We start from the raw sequence: 14362 nt of genomic DNA, 5'->3' as shown, positions 1-14362 counted from the left end.
CCCTCACCTCAGCTCATCACGCCCTCACCTCAGCCCCTCACGCCTCATCACGCCTCTACAAGCTTTCAATCTTTTTCTTGATTTCTTCCAGGTATGCTTTTAGAAGCCAGATTTGCTTTTGTTTGCTTCTTTCTTTGGTTTTGCTCAATACGCATCATTTGTTTGCTAGAAGTTCACTATTAGTTTATCGGAATCATGATTTCTTGATTAATTCATTAACATTTTTGTTTTAAAGTTTTTTGAGCTATGCAAGTTGTTTTCTTGATGTTTTTGTCACTTGTTTGAACTTTTTCTTGAATGAATTGACAAAATAAAAACAGAGGCATTTCAAGATCATAGCCCTGACCCTGTTTCAGCAATACCAATTAGATCACGGCCCCTTAGAGCCATTGGCCATCCTTGAGCTTGTATAGGGGTAGGTTCGACAAAGCCAGCTTTTGTAATCTCTTCAATAACATAATTTGTTGTCAAGTAGGTATAAACATTATCTCACCAATGTCAAAAAAAGAAAAAATAAGTTGCAAGTTGAGGATAAGTCAATGACCCACTACTAGATATGCAGGATTTGCAATACAGTTTAGATATTGCATTGTCAATTAAAATCATTAGAATTCCAACCTCCCAGTGGTAAAAATCTCTTAAGACTGAAAGAAGATTTCTAAAATTTATGAACCTTGAGAACTATTGCGAAATCATTTTAAAGAAATGAATTTACACATATATTCTTTACATAAATCATACAAAGCAAAAAATTTCAACAATAGATAAAGAAATAAGGCAGTGGATAGGTGTGAATCATAATTTATAACAAGAATTAACATATTACTCAGGCACAGTATGGTCCCAACACTGCTCCTTCCAGGTTGTAATGAATGTCTTTATAGAGTAATTGTCTAATTTCTATTTATAAAATCAAAATTGTATTTTTATATTTGCTACTTACAAATTGATGAAGTTTATTCCATTTTTTAATTCATTGTTATTGTAAGTTCTTCAACTATGTCTGGTGATTGTGATCTTCAAACAATTCTTGATGATAGGGAGCCTAATGAAGAGGATGGGAGTTGTGTCACAGTTGTGGACGATTAGACATTTTGTAATAATTTAGTAGTCCTTTTAATTTCTTAGACTTGTTGGATTAATTTATTGGTTTGTAATTATTCTAAGCTTTTTGTAATTTCTTAGTCTTTTTAATTTGTTGGTTTGTGGAGGATAAGACATTTTGTAAGAATTTCTTAGTCTTTTTAATTTTTTGGTTGTTGGAGGATAAGACATTTTGTAATTTCTTAGACTTGTGGGATTTATTTTGTAGCTTTTTAAGTAATTTGTTGATTTAAAATCTTAGTTGTGATTTATTGATGTATAATTAGCAGGTAATTTATTGATTTATGATTAACTTATAATTTGGTTTGATTTGGCTGCCCTATAATGTGGTCTATTTGGGCCATGTTAAATGGTTTGAATGGGTTTGAATCTAGGAAAAAAATTTTAATGGGCTTCAAATTTTTTTTTTTGTTGGGCTAGATTTAGGCCCAAGAAGATAAACGGGGCTCGCGGGGCCCGTGGGGCCTGGCGGGGCGGGTATGGGCCTTGGGAAAAAGACCTAATTAATAATCGGGTCCGAGTTCCGGGTCTTGGCCCGTAGGTCGGGCCCGGGTATGCAAAAACCCGGCCTGAATCTGACCCATTGCCATTCCTACTATTGATGCATGCTCCTATTCCTGTCATATTTTCTCTCTTCTTTTTACCGCTTTCTTTCTTTCTCTTCATTCTTTTATTACTCTTAATTTTCTTACTACTCTCTTGCTGTGGGTTGTTTTTCTCACTTGGGTCTTTTCCCTTAGGTGCTTCCTCTATTGGGTCTTCATTCCCCCGATCTCCCTATTCCATGGCTACCTCCTTCTTTTATAAGGAGCTAATTTAATAAGATTTCTCCCTTTTATCCCTAAGGTTTCACCAACTGTTTTTGGTTTATTGTGGGCATCCCTTTAGGACTACACACCAACCCATTGGTTACCCCGACCACTGTCATTGCTCAATACATGTTTGCTGCATGACAAAATTTCTTTTTGTTTGTTCTTGCTGTATACCTGTACCTCTAGTTTCAAATGAATAATGATTGAGCTAACTCACTACTTAGTTCTATGGCATGCATCAGATGGTCCCAATCATCTATTACTTCTTTTGGGTAAAATACCATTCTAGCAAGGTATATTTTCAAAAGAAGTCATGGCAGGAAACCAAATATAGACCCCGTTTTCCCCCCACCACCAAATCGCACCTTCTGAATCCCTTTGACCGTGGGTCCACCTCCCTTATATTGGCTAGGTACAGGTTGGTGGTGCTCCCGCCCTTCTGTACGTGCTCTATTGTCTTCTGTTTTTGTCTCATTTCGTTCCTATGCCATTTCTGCCATAGCAGATTAATTTTGTTTCGTTCTGCTACGTGTTTTTTGTCTTATTTCTTCATGTGTTTATTTCTGCATTTGTCATTTCTTTTGGTTTGGCTTTTTTAACCTTCACATGATTCCTGTTGCATACACTTCTTGCTGTTCCTTGTTTCTTTTCATCGTGCTTCTTCATATTAGTTTTCACGCTTATCTTTTTTATCCAAAAGGATTTGGGCCTTTGTGGGTCAAATAATGTTGATTGGATCAAAAAAGTCTTGGGCCCAATTTGTCGTTGTCTATCGAAGCCATTCTGCCAGAGAATTGTATTTTGCGGCAAAGCTGTATTCTGCGGCAGATTTGTATTCTGCTACACATCACTTTCCATTTCGTTTCTTCCTTTGAACCTCTCTTGCTCTTTGGTCTTCTTGGTGGGCCTTTGGGCCTTACATTTCATTGGGCTTTCCTCCGTATGGGCTTTCCTCCGTATGGGCTTTTACGTCTTGCAACTTATTGAGATTTCTTTCTCATAGGCTTTTGGGTATAGATTTGCAAAAATGAGCATCAACAATTATACACTATCCAGTTTATATAGGGTTATATAAATTAAATTCAAAGTTGCAACTTTAGTGTAGTTTACAACTATTCTTCATATAATTATTCAAGACATCTGCCCTTTTTATATATAAAGTATAGATACTTTGTAATTCATATGTTATTCAATATGCTAGAACTTTATTTTTGTACATCAATGTATTATTATTCTTAATTTATGTTGTTACTTTAGTAATACAAAAAAAATATATATATATATATGTTGTTACCTATTAATTTTGAATAGACAGTTATTGCATTTAAAGTTATACAATAACAAGATAATAACTACTTTCCTCCTTTTTGAGTTATACCAATTGTAATATAACCACATGTGAGTTAGCAAAAAAAAAAAGAATAGTATATGCTTCAAATATTTTTTTGGTCTAGAATACATTTTTAATGCTGCAAATCACGTAATTTACATTAATAGAATAGTTTTTTTTCACTTGAATAAAAAGTTTTTCCCCTCCCTATCAAGAGCCATAATTGTATTTAGCCCATATATATATATATATATATATATGCTTAAGTAAAACTTGAAAAAAAAAAAAAAACCAATACAACAACAATGACTAACTAAAAAAAAATTGCAACTTAAGATTATAGGCAACTTTAAAATTCTTTAGTAATAAGATATACACATTTCTTACCAATTTTTTTTATGAAATAATAAGAACACAATCTTGTGAGAGTGTAAATTTTTCTTCAGGCTTTTATATAGGCAACATTTATTTAAATATTTTGGGTAAATTTCACAAACATACCTTGAGGTTAGAGGAAATACCAATCAAGTCCATAACGTTTTAAAAATGACCATCGTCTTTATCCTCAAATGGTTTGTAATGTCAGTTACATCTCTCCTCTCTTTCATCCCTCTCCCTAAAAGTCTCTCTCTTCCCTTTCTTAGATTTTGAGAAGAAGAAGAAAAAATGGAAGAACAATGACTTTCTCAGTAAAACAAACAGAAGAAAGAAAAAAAGAAAAAAAGAAAAAAAAAGAAGCCTGACCACCGACCCAAAAAATCTCAAAAACCCAATGACCATCAACCACAATCAAAGCCCACAAACCCAGCAAAACAATGGAATCAACAAAAACCACAAATCCAGCAAAACAATGGCATCAACAAAACCCACAAACACCATATTGAAATATGAAATTTTCAACATAAAAAAGTGGTTACTTAAAAATTGCTAAGCAAAATTTATCAATAATAATAATAATAATAAAAGTTTTGGACAAGTTTATGTGGTCAAAAATATATATCCTCTTAAAAAAAATGATGACAAGATGTTGAAGGGTGGAACGTGTCTTTGGCCACACATACCACCACAATCAAAGATGGAAGGTTTGCCTTATTCAAAAAAAAAATCAAAAATGGAAGGAAAGCAACGTGGGAATGGAAATGGTTAGTTGCACTTGTAACACATCACCTAAAAATAAGAAAATTGACATCATATGAATCTAAAAAAAATATTAAAGCAAAATACCTATAAAACCACACACTCACGTGCAAAAGAAGTGAGGTAAAATCTTGTCAAATTGATGGCTTAATGTCATTACCCTTATGAAAAAAAGAAAAAGAAAGGTGGGACGTGTGGCTGAGTAACTCTTTGCCACACGCACCCCTCAAGTATTTCCAAAAGCAAAAGTACTTGGAATTTAGCCACAATCCTCACCAACTCAACTATACCTGAAAGATGCTAGTGCATTATTGCACTTTCTTTGCAATTTTGGCCTATGAATTGATCAGTTAAGAGAAAAAATATGGGAAAATTGCTTCTCAATTCCTCTATAAAAAGGGAAGCATGCACACAACAAAACACAGAAAAAAAGAAAAGAAAAAAGAGAGAGACACAGACAAAGATAGAGAGTAACAAGCAAAGGAGGAACACATAGCTAGGTGGAGATTTTATCAGTCCATTTCTTCTCTAAATCTCTACCTCTCCCTCTTCTTCAAATTTGAATTTTTGTTTGGTAAAACAAATAAGGTTGGGTTTCATGAGGAGTTCCTAACTCCATACATGAAACTTTAAATACGAGTCTTTGACTTGTAAAACCTATTTGAAAATTACCTAATAATAATTCTCTCAAGTTTTGGTTCAGCGTTTTCTCCACTAGAGTCCTTGATTTTACCCAATTAATTAGAATCCTTGATTCTACCAAATTTATGGAGTCCTTAACTCTACCATTTTAATAGAGTCCTTGACTATACCAAATTAATGGAGTCTTTAACTCTATCCAATTGATGGAGTCCTTGACTCTACCAAATTTTAATGGAGTCTTTGACTCTACCACATCAATGGAGTCCTTGACTCTACTTAATTAATGGAGTCCTTGACTTAATGGAGTCCTTGACTTAATGGAGTTCTTGACTCTACCAAACTAATGGAATCCTCGACTCCACCACATTTCAATGGAGTCCTTGATTCCCAAAATTATTTTAAATTCCAACATGACTAATTTTTTTGGGGATTATAATTTCTTAATCAAGATTGGAGTTAATAATTCACAAAATAAAATGAACATAAAAATTGATTTGAGGAAATTTTTCAATCCCCAATTCCTAAAACATGTTCATACAAAAAATAAAATTGCTTCAAAAGAGTTTTCTTTCTCGTAATTAAATTTGGGAACCTCAATCCAAATATCATTAAAATTTCTACAATGAAGCAAATGAAAGAAAAGGAAAAATTGCTTGGACATTCAACTTCTCAAAGAGAGAACCCTTGATTCAATTTCCATAAAAACATGGTTCTTAACTTATTCTTGAGATTAAAACCAATCATCTCACTCAAAAGCAAAATTAAGTTGATTCTTAATTAAATACAAAGTATTTTTTGACTTAAATGTCCATCATTTGAATTGGGCAAAATCAATTTGAGGATTTTAAATCTAAAACCTCAAATTAAGAAGTACGAATTGGCTTGATCCACGTTAAGGGTACATAACCAACCTAAATAAATTATTAGGTGCAGCCACAAATAAATAAATAAAACACATATCCTCTTAAACATGAAAATAAATGAACTTATGTACAAAGACGATGTGGTTGGAATCAAAGGGTCTTTCCTTGGAACAAGGAATTGTAATTAAGAGATACATTATCTTGAATGGGCACTATTCACATCAATAAAACTCATACTCCAAAAGGCTTATGGGTGAAATTATATTTGATGAATTTGACAAATTTGACAATTCTTGTTATACATAATTTGACAACATTTGTTAAACATAATTTGACAATGTTTGTTAAACATAATTTAACAATTATCTTTAAACATGGTTAACAATTTTCGTCAACACACCATCAACCCACAAATCCATAACCAACAACCACAAACCATATGCATCAACAAATTCACAAACATTTCAAACCCAAAAATCTTCATCACATCTCCTCTGTGGCTTTCTGACAATCTACCACCGACCACCCCACAACAGACCCAAACCAACAGTCCAAACCAAAATCCACAAAACTCCAACACACCCACAAAAAGCCCATATCCTCTATCATAGATCCAAATCACAACCGACCCCCTACAAAACCCACAACCATAGGGCCACCACAAAGACAAAGAGAAAGGTGAAATCAATGAACCTACCACCACGATGCCACCAGACATATGAAGAGAGAATTAGAGGTTATGGAATGAAAGGTTGGAGGAAGGGAGAGAAATTATAAATCAGAGAGAGAGGCAAGAGGGTCAGAGGAAGAGAGAGAGAGAGAGAGAAGTGAAGAAAAAGAAAACAGAAATTGGAGAAAGGGTCAAAGTAAGGAAGAAGAGAAAGAGAAGAGACATGAGAAAGAGAAGAGACATGAGAAAGAGGAGAGTTCTGACAGAGAGAGAAAGAAACTAAAAAATTACCCAAAAAGGTAACAGTATTAACAAGCTGTTTGGGTATTGGATTGAGATGGTCAATTTCTAAATGTTATGGACTTTATTGGCATTACCCCAAACTTCAAGGTATATTTGTGAAATTTACCCAAATTTTTTTTACTGTTTCAAAAGTACAAGAACGAAAATTCGATACAATTTAAAATGAATTTAGCTTTTAACTAATTGGTTTAAAGCTTAGTTTCTTTTATAAATTAATTTGACCAAATAATGTACATCTTCATTTCGGCCTTTATAGTATTTGAATCAATCATTCATTTAGTTTTTTTTTAATATCTATATACAGGGCAACCAAGTGCAAGCTGTACAATTTGGTCGTGACATTCAACTACATGAGTATACGTTGATCCAAGCAAGGACGTACTTTATCACCAACACACTTGTCAAACTAATGCCTACAAAACTTCCTCTTGTTGACCATAACTATCAATGGATAATCAATACAACAACTGTTATTGAGGATATATTAGAGCATGAGATTTTATTTCATACAACAAATTATAGTTTTGTTCCTTTTGATTCCACAAATACATCGACTTTGATGACCCTATTGGTAAGATTTGTAAATTTTAAATTCAAAACCTCTCTTAAACATAATGTTTATTCACAAAACTATTGTGTTTAATATGTTAGATGTCATTGCTCTTGCGATAGCTCTCCAACTGCCTTGACAGCTTCAAACGAGAACTGGACCTTCAACGATTCAAGAATTCACTCTCATTGATCAACTGTATGATCTATTAATTAATATCTTTATTTGATTATTTTCATTCTACATTTTACTTTTTTTCAATCTAATTAGTTTATATAAATAGCCAAGAAAAATAACAACAATAATATTTTTAAAGCATAATTATTAAACTTATATCCATTATAATGAAATATGATCTAAGTACTACAAAAATATTGATTACTATAATTGGATTTATATGTTTAAGCCTTAAGCCTGTTGGTTTAACAATGTGGGACCAGTTCATCGCAAATGAATTAGCAACTATTTCGAAGGTTATCAATCGTAAACCTGTTATTATAGCAATAAGACTGAAAGTGGTTTCGCATAATAGTAAAAGATTTCCAAAATATTTTTTCTTTATAAACTAGAAACACCTATTCAATAAGATATTTATATTCATTGTAGCAATCTCTCTGTCAACCAAACCGTCCAGCTCCTTCGTCATAAATCCAAATCATTCTAAAACAACTGCATTGGAAGAATGGTAAATTTTCATTCTGTTTTGAACTTCTTCCCTAAGATTAGAAATTCCTATGATATTTCGTAGCATATTTTACTTTTTTATCTGAATTATAACAAATATCTGATTCTAATTAATTGCTTCACACCCTCCTTTTTATGATTAATTAATATCATTGCTTTAGTTGTATGTTATATTTTGATTACACATGTGATTTTAATCCAATGAGTCCCTTTCCTAGAAAAAAATGACATATTCTTTGGCGGTTGTATGCAATTTTTTTTTTTTAACTTTTTTTTTGGAGAATTTTCAACCTATAGCGTCCGCTCCTAATGATAGCTCTTTTATCATCAGACCAAGACACCAATCAGTTTTTGGTGTAGGCAGGGATTGAACCTCAGATCTCTTATTCAACCATCAAAGACTTTACCAGTTAAGCTAACTGGAACCTACTTTAAAAAAAAACTTTTAATTGAATGGAATGATAAAATCTTTGGTTGCTGCACATGGGAGTACTTATAATCATAGGCTTTTTTTTGTTGCATATTTCTAAATTCCCACTAAGATTGGTAGTCATTTCTTATTTTTGGTGTGTATATTTATCACTCTCTAATTTGTTTTTTCCATCCCCATAAGGCTTCTAAGAATGAAAAGTTGCTTGAAGATATCATTGCCAAAACGCTTGATCCTGCATCTTCATTCGACACCTCTATAATGCCACCAATTGAAAATTTGACAAATATTGGTGCTATCGCAACTTTGCCTAAAATGGTAATATAATTTTATCTCTCTTATTTAAATTCTATTTTCACAAAAACCCAGCAAGTAACGAGGCAAAAATTACATACAATGAATACAACAAGTAAATTTTTGGGTTAGGGCATCGATCTCTGTCAAAAAGTTGGATAAAAAATTCTATTATATGGCTTGCAACAACTGTAACAAAGGTACTGGTGTTGAATATAATGATTCATTTTGACGCCTATTTTGCAAGGAAGAGGCTGTCAGTGAACCTAGGCATGTACACTATCAAAGATATAACCTCTCTTTTGGTCAATAATTCCATAAATAACTCTTACTATTGGGATGCTTATTTATTAGATTTTTCATTTTAGGTGTCAAATCGAAGTTGATTTATGTGATGAAACTGGATCATTGCTAGCTATCATATTTGGAAACAATGCAAAAAAATTCTTGAATTGCACATCCAAAACTTTGATGCTAGCAACCACTAAGGTATAATATAGGCACACTTACAAAATTCTATTTATTTGTTTATTAAACTTATAAAGATATAGATTAATAGTTCATAAATCTCTTGTTTTGATTATGTTTGAAAATATTTGAAATTCTCAAATTATTGCTCTAATGGTAGGATGGAATACAAAATTTAGAAAACATTGCAAGGCTTTCTTCCGACCAAGAGTTCAGTATTCATCTCAAATTTGCAAGCTATGATGTTTGTGGAGAAACACACAATAAATATAATATTGTTTCCATCTTTGATTTGCCAAATGAAAGTGAATGAATACAAGCTACTATAACAAGTAAATTAATATGTATATGTGTTTGAGAACTTCACTAGAGGTCAGAAAAAACGAAATTTTGAAGATCATGGAAGACAGATAGAGACATAATTGTTACTCAATTATGTATCAATTTGTCTTCCCTTTTGTGGATCAAATGGGTAGATATGAATACCAATGTGTAGATATGAATAAATTCGTTCTTTTAGACCTCTTTTTGTACACAATATATACTCATCTTTATAAACTATGCTTGTGATATTGAAGCTCTTTTTTGTATAAAGTCTAATATGATCTACGTTATTATTATAGTTAATTTATAAAATAAAAAAAAAGGTCATGTACTTAGATTTTGACATAAATATAGCATAATTTTTTTTATTATCTACTTAATATAACAAATACTTCATTATTTATGTATATGAACTATCACAGTAAAATATAAAAAATAACATTTGGGAGAAAAGTGATGGGGACAGGGCTGAAGTATTAGTGTCTATGTTGAAGGTAATCGTAGATTTTGATAAGGGTATTTTTTACAAAAGTTATTCATCTAAGAAGCAGACAGTACCTACGGATCCATCAGCTCCACAGAAACCAACAGAGCCCCTAGCACGAAGGCGACAATGCCACCATAAACTCAACATACACCTTCCATGAACCGGTGGGAGATCCTCAAGCAACGGAAGACCATGGGCCAACGGGTTAGAAAGCCGACGGGTCTTACGTGGCCTGGTGTGATCCTCACAAATATCTGTACATGGAAACATCTTGTGTATCATGCACAAAAATCTACTACTGATTCATATCCTCCTCATATGGAAAAATACCCTACAATCGCGGAAACCCTAATACCAGATCTTCCCCACAAGGAAAAATCCCCTCTCATAAGGGATCTTGGTCCACTACTCGCCACTATATAAGTACCAGACCTTCTCTTTTCTCAGGTATGCAGAAAATCCCTAGCTCTCTCACTATAGAGTTCTTAAAGATCTTTCTTTCACTGACTTGACCTTCGGGAGGTTTTTGGCCGATACCACACTAGTGCCTTCTGTTTGGTCCTTGTATTCTTGTTCTACAAGTGCCAATTAGTGCAATTTGGAGCCAATAACTCTTTGATGATTTCCGTGCATCATCAGATTTGATAATATATTTGAATATTTTGAAACATTTAATAGTATAATTTCTAAGCAATCCAATAATTAAATAATTATAAATAAATTCTATTTCTAACCTTAATTGTAATATTTTTACTGGCTAACACATGCTCTTACACGTGCTTCAAAACTAGTATTTACTAAAATACAATAGTAGTGTAATATTTTTTTTCCAATTGAAACGAATTAAAAATCTTGCCTTGAAGTGAAAGAATACGTGCAAGGAATAGCTCACAGAACTTATTTAATATGCATCAATCTACCAAGTTCAAAGAGAATTTTTGCTCTCTCTCTATCCTTATTATTGTAGCTTGGGGGACACCTTGTCAGTAATACATTGAAAAGAAGCCGCTTCCTATTAGAGAACTCTAGTTTGGAAACCCAAATACTACTTCCCGTGAGACTCCACAAGTTTTTGGACACCATGAGAGACTGCCACTTCCTCCTTAGGATAGGAAGGAACATTAATTAGGACCAAAACATATTTCAAGCTTGTTAGAGTCTATTTCCTGTCCTGATAGCTCACAGTACCATTTGGGAGTAACATTTAGCATATATAATGAGTCGGCATCCATCTTAAAAAATAAAAAAAAAGAATCATAGGCAAACAAAAGGTGGCTAATCAGTGCAACCCTCTTTCTTACCTTTAACCCTATACAAACATTTTGCTCCTCTTCTTATGTCATTTTATGGGATGGGACCTTTGCACAAAGTAGAGATAGATAGGGTGAGCAAGGATCACCTTGGTTGTGAGTGATAATGACATCAAGACTACCATTGATTAAAATGCGATTATAACACATTGGATAATCATTTTAATATACTTTCAATGAAGCTCACCCCGATTAAGTCAATTTATAAAAAACTCCAACTTACCCTTTTATATGCTTTGTTTTTGTCAGCCTCAATAGCATCATGCCCCTACCTCTCCTTATTATTCATTTTGTAAGAAAATTAGAAATTTTATTACATATCATAACACTATCAAAGATTAAACGCCCTTGAATGAAAGCATTTTTGAATAAAATAATTAAAGGGTCCATTATGGGCTTTAATCTACTAACTTGTATTAGCAATAATTTTGTAGGAAATATTATAAAGGATAAAAGCCTTTTAGCTCAATTGTTTGGTACTTTTTACTCTTTCTAAGACATTTAGAGTTTAAATTTCCCCTTCACTATTGTAACTATTAAATTATCAACGAAAAAAAAGAGTATGAATTAAGAGAGCTCATAGAACTAACTGAAGGAATTAAAAGTGGTATTAAGCTTTAATTTAAAGCTGTAAGAGCATTTTCATTAGATGTTAAAAAAAATGCCATTTTGACGCACCAAATTATCAGATGTTTGTAAAAAAAAATACCACATCATTTTACAGTATCCCATTTATCAGATGTTTTGTCCTTCAATTCTATACATTAAAATAATATTTACTACACATTATATAATACATTATCTCAAATTCCAACCAATATTCAAACACCTAACTCAGTGGTAGTTGCCACCAACCAACCAACAACCACCGCTACAACCACCACCAATAGCAAATCAATCGCCACAAACTACACCTACAATCACCGAATCCTTCAACAAATTCCAAATCCAAAAATCTCAACAAAAGAGAGAAAAAAAACAAACTCAACCAACCAAAAAAATAGAATAAAACACTGACCTAAACTCAACCAACAATCGGTGACGGCTGTGGAGATCGGCGGCGTGATCAGTGGTGAGGACTGGCGAGATCGGTGGCAAGGACTGGCGAGATCAATAGCGAGATTGGCGGCTAGGACTAGCGAGATCAACGGCAGTGCTGGTGAGACAAAAGGAGTAATCGACAGCAAGTTTAGAGGAGAGATCAGAGGCGAGATCGGACTTTAGGGGACAAGCAAGGAGGATGATAGCAGAGCTTGATTGGACGCTAGCGTGGTTTTGGTTCTTGAATTAGAGAGGCGTGTGTTGGGTCCGGGTTAGATCGAGATGCAAAGAGCAAAGGAGTGGTGGTGGTCTGTGGGTGTCACGGTGTAGCTTGGATGATGCTCCGATTCCTTTGAAACCGAGGTCTAGGAAGAAGGCAGGGTAGGCTTAGATCGGTCTGGGTTTGAGGCATTTGAGAGATGAACCACCGATTGGAAGGATTGATGGAGAGGATGAGAGGCTGAGAGAGTGAATCAGAGGTTAGGAGGATTGATGGAGAGGAAGAGAGGATGAGAGAGTGAATCTGCTTGGCACAATGAGAGAAGAGAGAAAGCTGAATAAAATAATAATAAAAATATATAACACATTTCTCTGTACTGTGCCATAGATAGCAGCGTACTGTAGCATATCTCAAAAATTTGACACATTTAGCACACCTCATGATACTCTGTTTTTGGTATTTTGGTGTGTCAAACAGGGTGGTTGATACCGTATCGGTATCGGTCGTACCGGCCAGTGCACTGGTACCGGTACACTTCTATATTGTACTGGGAAAAATATCGGCCGTACCGGCCGCGTACCGGCCATACCGGCCAATTTTAGGTAATACCGGTCGGTACAGAAAAAAGCTTTTTTTTTTATTTTAGTTTTGTAATTTTTGAATTTTTATAAGGGCATAATGATAACTTATTTACATTAACTTATTAGTATTATTTGTTTTCTTAGTATGCAATGAACAACTAAGCTTTCTATTTTTTATATTGTGTTTTTTTTTTCCTTTTAATTGATACTAAAGTCTAAAACTATGAATAATTTGTTTTGAATTGAGATAATGTTTTATGATAAACTTTTATATTTACTATAATATAAGTGAAACATTATATGTTTATAAACATGGTTTTAGAGATTTTGGTGTGTGTGTGTATATATATATATATAAAAAATAGCGGTAAACCCGAAACGGTACACCGGTATTGATCGGTATCCAAAATATATCGTACCGGTGGCCAAACCGGTACAACCTCTGGTACGGTATTGACTTCCTTGGTGTCAAATGCCAAATATTTGACATTTGGCACATTTAACATACTTAATGAGAGTGCTCTAAGAAGTTCACCTCTATGGAAGAAATAGCTCACTATTGAGTGTTGAGTAGACATCATTGGTAGTCATATCCCAAAACTGCCGATAGAAGATGGTTGGGGTTCTATCTGATCTTGGAGCCTTGGTACTTGGTAGATCCCAGTTGAAAAACAACACTCTATTTCAAATTATCTGATAGACCTTTCCAACAGGCCCCTTTGATTTCTAGTGAGACTTAGACATATATATCTTCTAGTTGAGCTATGATTTTCAGACATAAATAACTTCTAGTTGAGCTATGATTTTCATCCATAATTTAGTAATCCTGATGGTAAAAAAATGTCACAAAAGAACATTACAATATATATGTCTGAATGTCTTATTTAGTTGCCATCCTCCTTGCATAAAAAAGAAATCTTGTTAAACACTCTCCTTTTTATAACAAGAGTTTGGAATTACTTTGGATTTTGATCCCTATATACCATACAATTAGTCTTTAAGTATAGTTGATCTTCAACTTATTTATTTTCCATCTAGCACATCTGCCAGTCTCAAATATTGGTTTGAATTATTTGTTGTATATATAGGTATATACAAGGGTAGGTTGTAAT

This window comes from Castanea sativa, chromosome 12 (assembly GCF_040712315.1).
Source record: "Castanea sativa cultivar Marrone di Chiusa Pesio chromosome 12, ASM4071231v1".
In the NCBI taxonomy this organism is placed as follows: Eukaryota; Viridiplantae; Streptophyta; class Magnoliopsida; order Fagales; family Fagaceae; genus Castanea; species Castanea sativa.
The sequence above is the reverse complement of the archived record's forward strand: the minus strand, read 5'-3'. Positions refer to the sequence as shown.